The sequence below is a fragment of the Manacus vitellinus genome, unplaced genomic scaffold, assembly GCF_001715985.3.
Source record: "Manacus vitellinus isolate BGI_N305 unplaced genomic scaffold, ASM171598v3 scaffold_9_pilon, whole genome shotgun sequence".
Taxonomy (NCBI): Eukaryota; Metazoa; Chordata; class Aves; order Passeriformes; family Pipridae; genus Manacus; species Manacus vitellinus.
The window spans coordinates 21,339,698-21,350,158 of record NW_021940917.1 but is presented as its reverse complement, the minus strand read 5'-3'; the positions used below and the strand labels follow the sequence as shown (position 1 = coordinate 21,350,158).

The 10,461-nt window shown below is 41.5% G+C and overlaps 1 long non-coding RNA gene across 2 annotated transcripts in view; it reads left to right on the top strand.

Moving 5' to 3' along the window:
• The window catches only part of LOC108641974, an 11,830-nt gene extending 8,874 nt beyond the window's left edge, over positions 1-2,956 (top strand). For both annotated transcript variants that reach the window (XR_001922365.2, XR_001922364.2), the window contains one exon: positions 2,107-2,956. This is a non-coding gene — a long non-coding RNA (uncharacterized LOC108641974). The remainder of the gene's footprint in view (positions 1-2,106) is intronic.
• The last annotated feature ends 7,505 nt before the right edge of the window (positions 2,957-10,461 follow it).

Sequence of the window (10,461 nt, the reverse complement as noted above, 5' to 3'; positions counted from 1 at the left end):
GAAACCATCATCTTTGAGAGTGCAGAAAGAGCTGGTGTGGGGTTCACCTTTCATGTACCTCTCACGTGCTCTCTTGTAAGAGCATCCTGAGCTGGTGGGACTGCACTCAGGGACCAGCTGTGAGCAAAGCAGCCACAATTTGAGGGACTGGGTACACCTAGTGTGGTTTTTTCTTCTGCCAGTCTTTTCTTTCTGTTTTCCTCTCCTCCAGTTCTGTTTATGTACAGGTAACAGTCCCTCTGGGGAAGTTCTTGCCCTGGTACATATTCTCTCTCAGTCCCTTTGGAAATGTCCCTGTGCTGATGATGATCATCTGTGGCCTGTGGCTCTCCAGGGGTGTCCCTATCCTAGTGTGTGCCACTGGTGAGTCACAGTCCCTTCAGGACATCCTGGCTGTGGGCTGCACTCCCTCTGGCACGGAGCATCCATGAGCAGCACATGTCCCTCTGTGCCCCCAGCAGTGTCCCCGTCCACGTGTCTCTGTCCTCCTCTCTCAGCAGCTGCCGCTCTTTTTCAGACATGTCTGAGCAGAGGCACATGTGGTTGCTGGAGGTTTTGGTGTGTGACATTGTCCTAGTTAGAACAGCTGGGACCAGTTCATCACTGGATGGGTGTAACCCAAAACTGTGTATTCTAGAGCCTTCCATGCCATTGCCCAGAAACTGTTACCAATGAACCATTTACACCATCTACCCATAGAGCCTGACTCCTCAGGCTATAAACTGGTGTAAGGGGGCCTGGGAGACAGGAGGGTGCTCCTATCCTCATACCCATTGTGGAACTGTGAGATAAGAGGGTGTTCCTGTCCTCACACCCATTGTGGAACTCCCCGCCCTGTGGGAGGCACTGGGCATTCCTGCCTGAATCAGAGGATAGATAATCTTGGAGTCTTGGGACCTTTTAACCATTCGTGGGATCCAGAGAAGGACTGTGACCACCACTCTCAACCAGGCTGCAACCACCACTCTTGACCAGGCTGCACCAGCACTCTCACCAACAGGTTTTCCCCTCTCCCTTTACTTTGGACTCAGTAAACCCAAAGAACACCACTCTGTTCATGCCTCAGGGTGCTGGGTTATACATTTGGGTTTTGTGGGTTAAAACCAATTGTTTGTCTGTATAATTGTACTTATTGTATTATTTTATTAAATTGCTATTCTGACTTATAATCTCTCTTTTGAGTTGGGTTCATTTCCCCTGCTGGTTTACCTTTAAACCAGCACACACATGGGATGTACACTGGTTGCAGAGCCAGCTGGGGTGGCTGTGGCTGCTCATGGATTCCTCCCCTCAGGGCACCCCTGCAGCCCCTGGCTACCCAAAACCCCACATTTGTGCCCCAAACCAGCTGTGTGCAGTCTCTTGGCAGAGCATGCTGTGCCCCTGCAAGACAAGCTTCTATTGAGTGGGCTCCCAAGACATCCCAGGGTAGTTCAGGGTCTGCCTAAATAGCAAAATCTGTTTGGCTGCCTTTTGGTTTGCTTATTCTGTGGTTGTGCCTTTTTACTTGATAACTATTAAATACTTAACACTGAAATGGAAATCAATTGCACTACTTGTTTGTTAGTAGAAATGTCTCTTTGAAAATGGCTCCTCCTCAAGGGTGTTAGAATGTCCACTGGACATAACACTTGAAAACAGAGAAGAAAAAAATTAAGATAAATGGAATTGGAAGTGAGACTATTCAGAAATTATATGTGATAATGATTTGTTCATGACACTGACTTTATTTGAAGAAAAGAAGTGCCTTCAATTATCAAAGATGAGTCTTGCAAAGCTCTGAGTTAATATGAAGACCGAGGAAATGTTTTTTTCATGTCTGTCTTACTAGACAAGAACTGTTTTTCTTTATCACAAGAAACTACTGACAATAAACCTTCCCTATGATCACCTGAGCAAAGCTGCTGTAATGATTTATATCTGAAGCTGGTGGTAGGCACCAGCTTTATCTGGTGTAAATGCTGCAGTTTATTTTCTTTTTATAAACAGATACACTACCAGAAGGTTGCTATAGTTTCCATGATCCTCCACAGTTTCTTATTTGACTTCTAGTATCCATTCAAGAGTCCTTAATCCTTTTTTTTTTTTTTTTTTTTTTCCATTTAGAGCTTGATGAGAAAGCTATGCTCTGAAGAGCCACATGGTTAAACAGCTCTGGACAGATGAGGAAGGTTCTTGAAGGAGGTTTATACTGCAATTTACAGTGCTTGCCTGATAGGAATTATTTTTTTTTTGTGTGTGTGTGTTACTGCTGACAGAATTATATTAATAGAAAGTCCAGGAATGAAAGAAACCAGCAAGAAAATGAGAATTTGCACATACTTGGCTTAAGTGTCCACCAAAGACATAAAGGGATCAGGGTCCACTGTGAAGTGTTCATTGAATGACTTAAAGATTTGAAAATGTGTAGGAACTGTGGTGATGGCTTCCTTACGTGAAGCAGAAATAAACATAATTGTGCTCATATTAATTATTAATTAGACATTAAAAATTAAAAGGAAAGTGGAAATTATTTTTCCTGAATGCTGATCATGCAGATTTTTTTTAAAATCTGAAATCATCTGGGTCTTGGAAATCCTTAAATTTGAGAAAAAATTGATCCCAGCAAAATGATGATCACGCTGGCATTTGCTTTGCTGTTCTTCTTGGCTGTTATGTTTTGTTTTCTGGCTTGTTTCTGTAGGGGAGAGGGACAAGTCTGTTCCATGTCAGGCTTAGTTTTAGCTTGTGTTGGGGCTCTTTTATTTTCTGTTTGTGAATTCCTTTTCAAAATACGTTGTGCTTAAAATATACTGGTGTTCTGTTCCACAGAATGTGCCTGTGGTTACTCTTAGATGGGATATTTTAGAACACTTAATCTGACTTCTGAATTGAACACTGTTTTGGGTATCGATGAAAGAAATTCTGCTTGAAAGGTAAAGGACTGGAGCAAAATAAAAATGAAGTTGAGATGACATTAGGTGGCATTCTTATGAAAGACCACCTTAGGGCCTTTAACCCAGGCAGAGGTGGGCATATATTGTTTTGCTAAAATGCAATTCTGATGTAAAATAAAGGCCTGTTGGAATGTATTTAGCAGGAGTTGTGTGCAAGCAACATGAGCTTTTCTTGACTTTCTGTGCTCAGAATTTGTTCCCAGAATTGCAGCTTGAAAGAATGAATCTTTAAAATAAGCTTTCTGGTTTTAAAATTGTTTATACAGGGCGATAAAGTAGTAGGTTATGCATTTGATAAAAAAATTAACAAACTCCCTGTTGTTTTAATCAGGGAAAAGGATGCTATAAACTGAGTAAACATCAAGGACAGCTAGATAGCAACCTGCTTTTTTTTAAAGGGTTTAAAAGAATTGGCTCTTCCTCCCTCCCCCCCTCCCTTACTGCATATACATTCAGCAAGATTCAGCCCCTCTCAAGCCCTTCCACTTTCTGAGCCTCTTGCAAAGCCATAGCAGCAATAAGTTTGCATTTTTCTTGGAAAGTATTGCAGCTTCTTGGAAGTCCTTGCTGCTTCTTCAGGCAGAGCAGAAGTTACTTTGAAACCAAGTAGGTTCTTCTGGATACTCAGTTGTTGTCAGGTGCTCATGTTTTTGTACCAGTGTATGTGTCAGAGAATTCACAGTTCATTTCAGTTTTGTGCAAGTTCCCTCTGCAACAACAACAACAAAAAATTTAGATTATGACTGCCTCTTCAAGGCAGCATTCCTCAGGAGATATATTTATCCAATAATGAGTTAATTTTAGACTAGGATTTACTGAAGTGGTGATTTGGGGAATACCCCCTCTGAGAGAAGAGAGGCACCAAACCAGAATGGAGTAGATCCTATTAACTGTGGTTTGCCACAGCCTGAGACAAGTATTATCTGAATGCTGGTTCTTTCAAGCCACAAGAAACCCTTCCAGAGAAAAAAAAAAAAACAAACCTCCAAAAAGCCTCACAAAAAAAACCAATTAAAAAAGACACTAGCCCATTTTTAAGTTAATAAGTGGAAGCTGTAGTGAACTGCAGAAAATGAAGTCCTCAGACTCTACTGCTGATTGATGTATTAGCTGTGGTATTTTTCAGAATATAGAAGGAAAAAGTGAGATATGCTAATGTGGATTGTATGTCTTTGTGTATACAATCTTCCTAGTTACATAAATAACTGGCTGTCACATCACTTGCTTGCTGTTGCCTGGCTAAGGCTTCCTAATACTTTGGTGCTGTAGTTCTTTGAAATCTGATGCAAATATATTTAGAACGCAGGTATGAGGTTACAAAGCATTGTGGCTTACAGGGAATTTCCATATAACACACTTTTAATGAAACTTCCTATCCATTTTCTTGACGATTCAGTCCATCTCCCCAGCCTTTGACATAGTTCTAGTATATGGCAGCTTTTCCTTTTTCCTGAATCAAAATTAGACTGTGGGTATATTAACTATTTTGATGTGAAAACCTCATTTTCTGTCCTCCAAGGCTGTCACAAACAGCCAATTTTTTTACAAAAAAAATCTGCTTGAAATAAAGAGGAAAGAAAAGGAATATATATAAAGGTACATCACAATTTGCACTTATAATACACTACATCCCTGTCACTGCCCTAGCTCTTTACACATCCACTCTGAATTAGTTTAAATAGTCATTAGCATTCCACATAGTGCAGTGTATAATAGGGATTCAGTGCTGATTCTGGGCGAGTGAACTTCAGGAGGTTGTTTAATATTCACTGTACACACTTTGTAAAAAAGGCAGAGCATGTTTTTTCAAACTTCACTGCACATCTGGGCATCGTTGCATGTGTATTGTGAGCCCTGGTGGCCACTGAGCAAGCTGGGCTGAATCTGCCCTCGGTTACACTGTTCAAAACCTGGGTAAATTGCATTCTTTTAAAAACAGAGGTAATCTCTTTACACCACTGTTGTGGAAGGCAGATGAGGGGCCTGCTGTTTTTGGCCTCTGTGGTCGGTTGATGGTCTGTGCTTGATGATATTACAGGCCCACAGCCTCAATTCAATTTGCTGTTTTTAAACAGACACACCTGAGACTGTCTTTGGGGGGAAATAAAAGAATAAAGGAGGTGAATGCCAGCCTGCTCTGCTTTCAAACAGGATCTTTCTGCAGAGCCTCCTGGTCCCTATCTTCTATGTGCACCTATTCCCTTCAAGAGCTTCTCTCGCTCTCTGTGTCCAAGCCTTAGATCCTCTTGGATTCTCTTGGCTGTGGTGATGAGTGTCTGGGTAAAGATTTTGCATGGTTTTGTATTGATGTACCTTCATCTTAGAAACTGCAAAATCACGTCTCACTGTGCATGTTCTGCTGTGCTTCTTGGTGAGTGCTAAAACCAAACCCAGCTCTCAGGTGGCAGAACACACCACTGCAGACAGGTATGTGACAGGCAGCCTGATACACTGATTTTGGCTTTTATTTATCCCAATTTGCGTGGTTCTGGTTGCTCTTTTCTAATTTGCTTAGTTTATGTCACACAGCATCGATATATTGTTTGTCCCTGCAGATGTGGAAGTCTTGGGGTTAACTTTATGTTGCACTGTATTCAAAGGGAACTGAGATGCACAAGAATGTTACTGGGACAAATGATTTTTGTTTGTTCCCATATATTGGACACACAGGAACATTTCTGAACTGACTGTATATATGGAGAAAACTTCTCTACCAGCTGTCACCAGTAACTAGTTCACTGTGTAAGTATAATGTATGGTGTTTGCAAGAGGTGCTTTGGGAATATGACAAAGATTTTTTATTTTTAGATACAACTTTTGGAATTAGGGGAATATATTGAATCAGCTTTATACAGTGATCGGGAAAAAACCCCAAGATATTTTTCTAACCTCTGCCACCACAGTTTATAAGAACTGACATTTATAACACTTCATTCTGAATCACTGACATTATGTGACAGTGTATTTATTCTCTCAGTGATGCTGGTAACAAAATCGCTCAGTTCATGGTACAGGTTGTTGATTGTTTGTTTGTTTTCCCCTCTCTGCTAACTCAACCTGTGACTGGAATTCTGAACATTTTTCTCCTAATTTCACTGGGCCCATCCTTCTTGGTAGCAATGATTATCTTTAAGAAGGTACACGAGGAAAAAAAATTATATGACTCCCTCCTTGGGGCAAATGTTAAGGAAAAAACACTGCAATAAAAAGTTGAATGAAAGTCATTAAATTGATAAAAGTATGAGATGCAAGATGTAGTTGCTCTGTATGGAATTGCAATCAGTAGGTGTAGTTTTGTCTAGAAGTTTGATGAAATTTAAATATATTTGATGTATCAAGTACATGTAACTTACTAGCATGTACTTCTGACATCTCTGTTTATGATTCTGATTCTTCTTAAGTAGTAACATTGCTGGAAAGGGTACTGGACTTTGGTGCTTCATAGCAAAACTCTTTAGCCTTTAACACTAGTTGACTCAGGAGAAAAAAAAATAGTGAGTTTGCAGCTTGGATGTTGTTTAATACCCATATCAGGTGGACAAAAATTCCTTCATCTGTGAATCAGCTCTACAGAAAGAAATCAATTAAAGAAACTGAAGTTGAAGTGCACTGGCTGGAAATTTCTCTGAATGATGAGAATAAACAGGGACCAAGCAAAGAAAAGGCCACAAAAGGAGTGAAAACCAGAAGGGCCAGATTTTTTATTTCCTCAGTATTATGGTGATATGACTCATCCTTCTGTGGCTTGCTTTATTTGGTATTCATTAATCACTCCACAAAGAACTCTGTGACTCATCTTAGCTTGTTGATAAATATCTCAGTTTCTGAAAGGAATTTCACGTTTGGAAGCTCGCCAAGCTGACAAAACTGCACAGTGTCTGTGTGTAAAAAATTGCCAATTCTTAAGCAGGAGAGCTTCAGACTTTTCCCCACTGGCCCACTTTTCTTCAAATCTACCCTAAAAAATACACAATAAATGTTCAGTCACCTTGCCTGTCCAGTGTGGTTTTAAGTGTGAAATAGAGCACTTTAGCAGTTATGTACTTCTCGTAAAATGGAACAGACAAGTGTATTTATTTGCTTTACTTCTGATTTGAAGCAGCGCTTTAAGGGTGAAAGGTTTTTTTGTCTTTGCTGCTAAGATATCCCAACGGAGATTCGGCAGCCCTGGACTGTAAAATTATATCTGGCAGCAGCACAGCCTGTGTGTGAGGCTCTCTGTTGCTTGTGTGACTTAGAAAAGTTTTTTTATATTAAACATCAATAGCAGCTCCAAGCAGAGGGGTTTCAGAGTAAAGCAAGCCTTCAGGTCTCTGCAGCATGCGCTGTCGGGGAGGCTCCACAGGATGGCAATGTGTACCCAGGTTCTGTGTCTGTCTGCTTTAGAGACGGAGACCTCCCAAATGCATCAGCAGATTTTGCTGGTGGAATAAAGTATTCAAATGTTCTGTATGACAAAACCTCCATTTAATTAAATACTCTTGATTATTTTGCTTAAATTAAAAACCACCGTGCGTTGTTTTAGTATTGCTAGATTAATCTGCAAAAATAGGATTTTTTTTATTTTTGGTAAAATGTATATTTTCTTTCCCTGACCCATTCCATACCATAAAATTTATCTTTGCTTACACAGTATTATTTTATTGAGAAAGATGATTCTATATAGCAAATGCAAGTAATTATGTCCATTCATAATTCAAATAGTGCCCTTTTTTAGAGATAGAATGATTGCAAGTTAATTGTGCCTGTCTTTGTATCATTTTCTCTGCTTGGCTGTCACTTAGTTGGAGATTCCTTTAAAAGCATCCTGACTCCCACACATAAATTGTAAACCACCAATCAGTCCCCTACAGATTAGGGATGTCTGTGGGGCAGAGGGGTGAGCACAAAGGGAAGTTCTCCTGCCCCAAAAAATAGGTAGAGAACACTTTCCTGGTGATGAAAGGCAGGACTAACTCCCTTTTCAGCCTGCACAGAAGGTAATCCTTGCTCCTTTATTACTGTTGGGCCCTGGTGCCTTCCTCCTTTAGGTGAAGCAGTGGATAAGTGGAGGCTGTTGGTCCCAGGGGCTGGTGGAGTGACAGGGGAGAGCAGGAGGGCTCAGAGGGCTCAGAGGCTGCAGCAAAGTGGAACCAGCCCTGGTGCTGAGGGAGGGGCTGTTTTAGCAGATTTTTAACAGTTCATCACAGACACACAAAAATGAAGCTCATTTGTGAAACAGTGAAGGAAGAGGGAGAGAAAAACAGTTCCTCCAGGAACTACAATGTTATTAAGACCTGATTCCCAGTGGATGACTGTGCCTTATGGGGTCTAATAGGTATGAGCTCCAATCTAATCTTGGCTGGCAATTGGAATATTCAAAGACTGCTGAGAAACGCCAAGTTTCTTTTTCTGGGAGTATCTTAGGTGATTAATAATGTCAGAAAGCATGCTTTACCCTCTCCATCTTTGGGCCACTAATACTGTCTCTCTCCTTCTGTTGCCTGCCTATTTCCAAGAAACTTGCTTTGAGACCCCTTTGCCTTATTTGGCTGAAATGGAACATAAAGTTCAAATATTGTCAAAGGGAAAGAGAGTGGCAGAAACAGACTGAGATATGGGCACACCGCAAAAATATGTAAAAGCAGTTTTCAACCTTCATGGTAGAGTAAAAAAATTCAGTTTCTCTTCCTCACCCTAAACTTTTGAGGACACACAAACTCAGTACTGTGGAAATGAGGCCAAACTATCTTCTACCACACATGAAATTATGTGTATTTTAGCAATGATGTAAACATTTGGGGAGATGGATGTTTATCTGTTGTATGCTGGTGGGCTGGTTGTCTCTTTTTACCCTCCTGCTCTCCTGAATTGACAAGATCCTGCTAATTTTCACCACTGGAGCATCTGAACAGTTCTTACCAGGCATGGTGACCTGTTTTCCTATAGTAGGGGCAACTCTGTAAAAATGCACATTACTGAGGAGATTCAAAATATTTGCTTCTGTGAGCTGTAAACATGCATCTTTAAAGATTTCATTCTAGCATGTTGTTGGATTTTTTTTTTAATTAATTTGCTGAGGTAAGAATCTCCTCACACAACATTGTTGTAGTCTGTCTTTAGAAAATACCTACGAATTTCACAATGTATTGGAACACCTCAATTTTCAGTTTGCTTAAAACATTCAACACTTTCACAGCAGTGTTTCAAAAACATATCTTTTGGTAACATAAACGTATAAGGTAACATGTAGACTTGTTGAGTTGTCTGAGCCACCAGTGGAAAATGCTTCAGTTTTGCATATTGATATGAGACTGGCGATATGATTCTCATTTTCTTACATGATTTAGCTCATGCAAGCCTGAAGTGACCCTTCTTGATTCTTGCTATAAAAACAGAAGTGAAATTTTGACTTCAGTGAAGTTACAACAATATTCTTACCTACCTCAATAGTGGCCAGGATTTCAGACACACTATGTGAGAAACTTGTTCTGAAGGGCCTAAACCTAACTGTGCAAAAGAAGGCATGAGAGAAAGCCTGGGCTGTTTCTGTTTGTTTGTTTGTTTGCAGCTTTTTTGGTTTCTTTCATTTGTTTGGGATATTTTGTTTGTATTTTTAAATCTGAGGGTGGGTGACTGAGATACAAGGAAGCTAAGCGGGACTTTTGAAAAGCACACAGCTGACATGGAGTGCTACCTGGGAGCTGTCAGAAATGCCTGTGTATAACACCTGTTTGACACCTTTGCCAGTCACATGGGCAGTGGGTGGAGTGTAGCCTCAGCAGGTTTGCTGACAACACCAAGCTGTGTGGTACAGTCTCCTCTTGCTGGAGGGAAGGGATGCCATCCAGAGGGACCTTGATAGGCTTTGGGAGTGGGTCTGTGCAAACTTTGTGAAGTTCAGCAAGGCCAAGTGTTGTGAAAGCCCTGCTGAGAAGGACTTGGAAGTGCTGGTGGATGAGGGGCAGGACACAACCAGCAATGTGCTCTTGCAGCCCAGAAAGCCCCTTGGATCCTGGGCTGAATGTGCATGGCCAGCAGGTCCAGGGAGGTGATTCCACCCCTCTGATCCTCTCTGGTGAGACCCCACTGGGAGTGCTGTGTTCAGTTCTGGGTTCCCCAGCACAGGAAGGACATCAGCCTGCTGGAGTGGATTCAGAGGAGGGTCACAAAGATGACTTGAGCAGTGAAGCACCTCTGCTGTGTAGACAGGCTGAGAGTGCTGGAGTTGTTCAGCCTGCAGAAGGGAAGGCTCCACGGAGACCTTCCAGCCATCCTTCCTGTACCTACATGAGGGCTGCAAGAAAGCTGGAGAGGGACTTCCTACAAGGCTATGTAGTGACAGAACAAGGGAGGATGACTCCCTGAGAGTCAGATGTACATACCTGCACAGGGAGCTGGTGTGCACTGCAGTGCAGGTCACAGGTTGAGCTCTGGGGGTGGATGCTGAGGTAAAGGGTGTGAAATATTCTTCAGGAAGGATATTGAGGTGCTGGAGCAGGTCCAGAGGAGAGCAACAAGGCTGGGGAAGGGACTGGAGCACAAG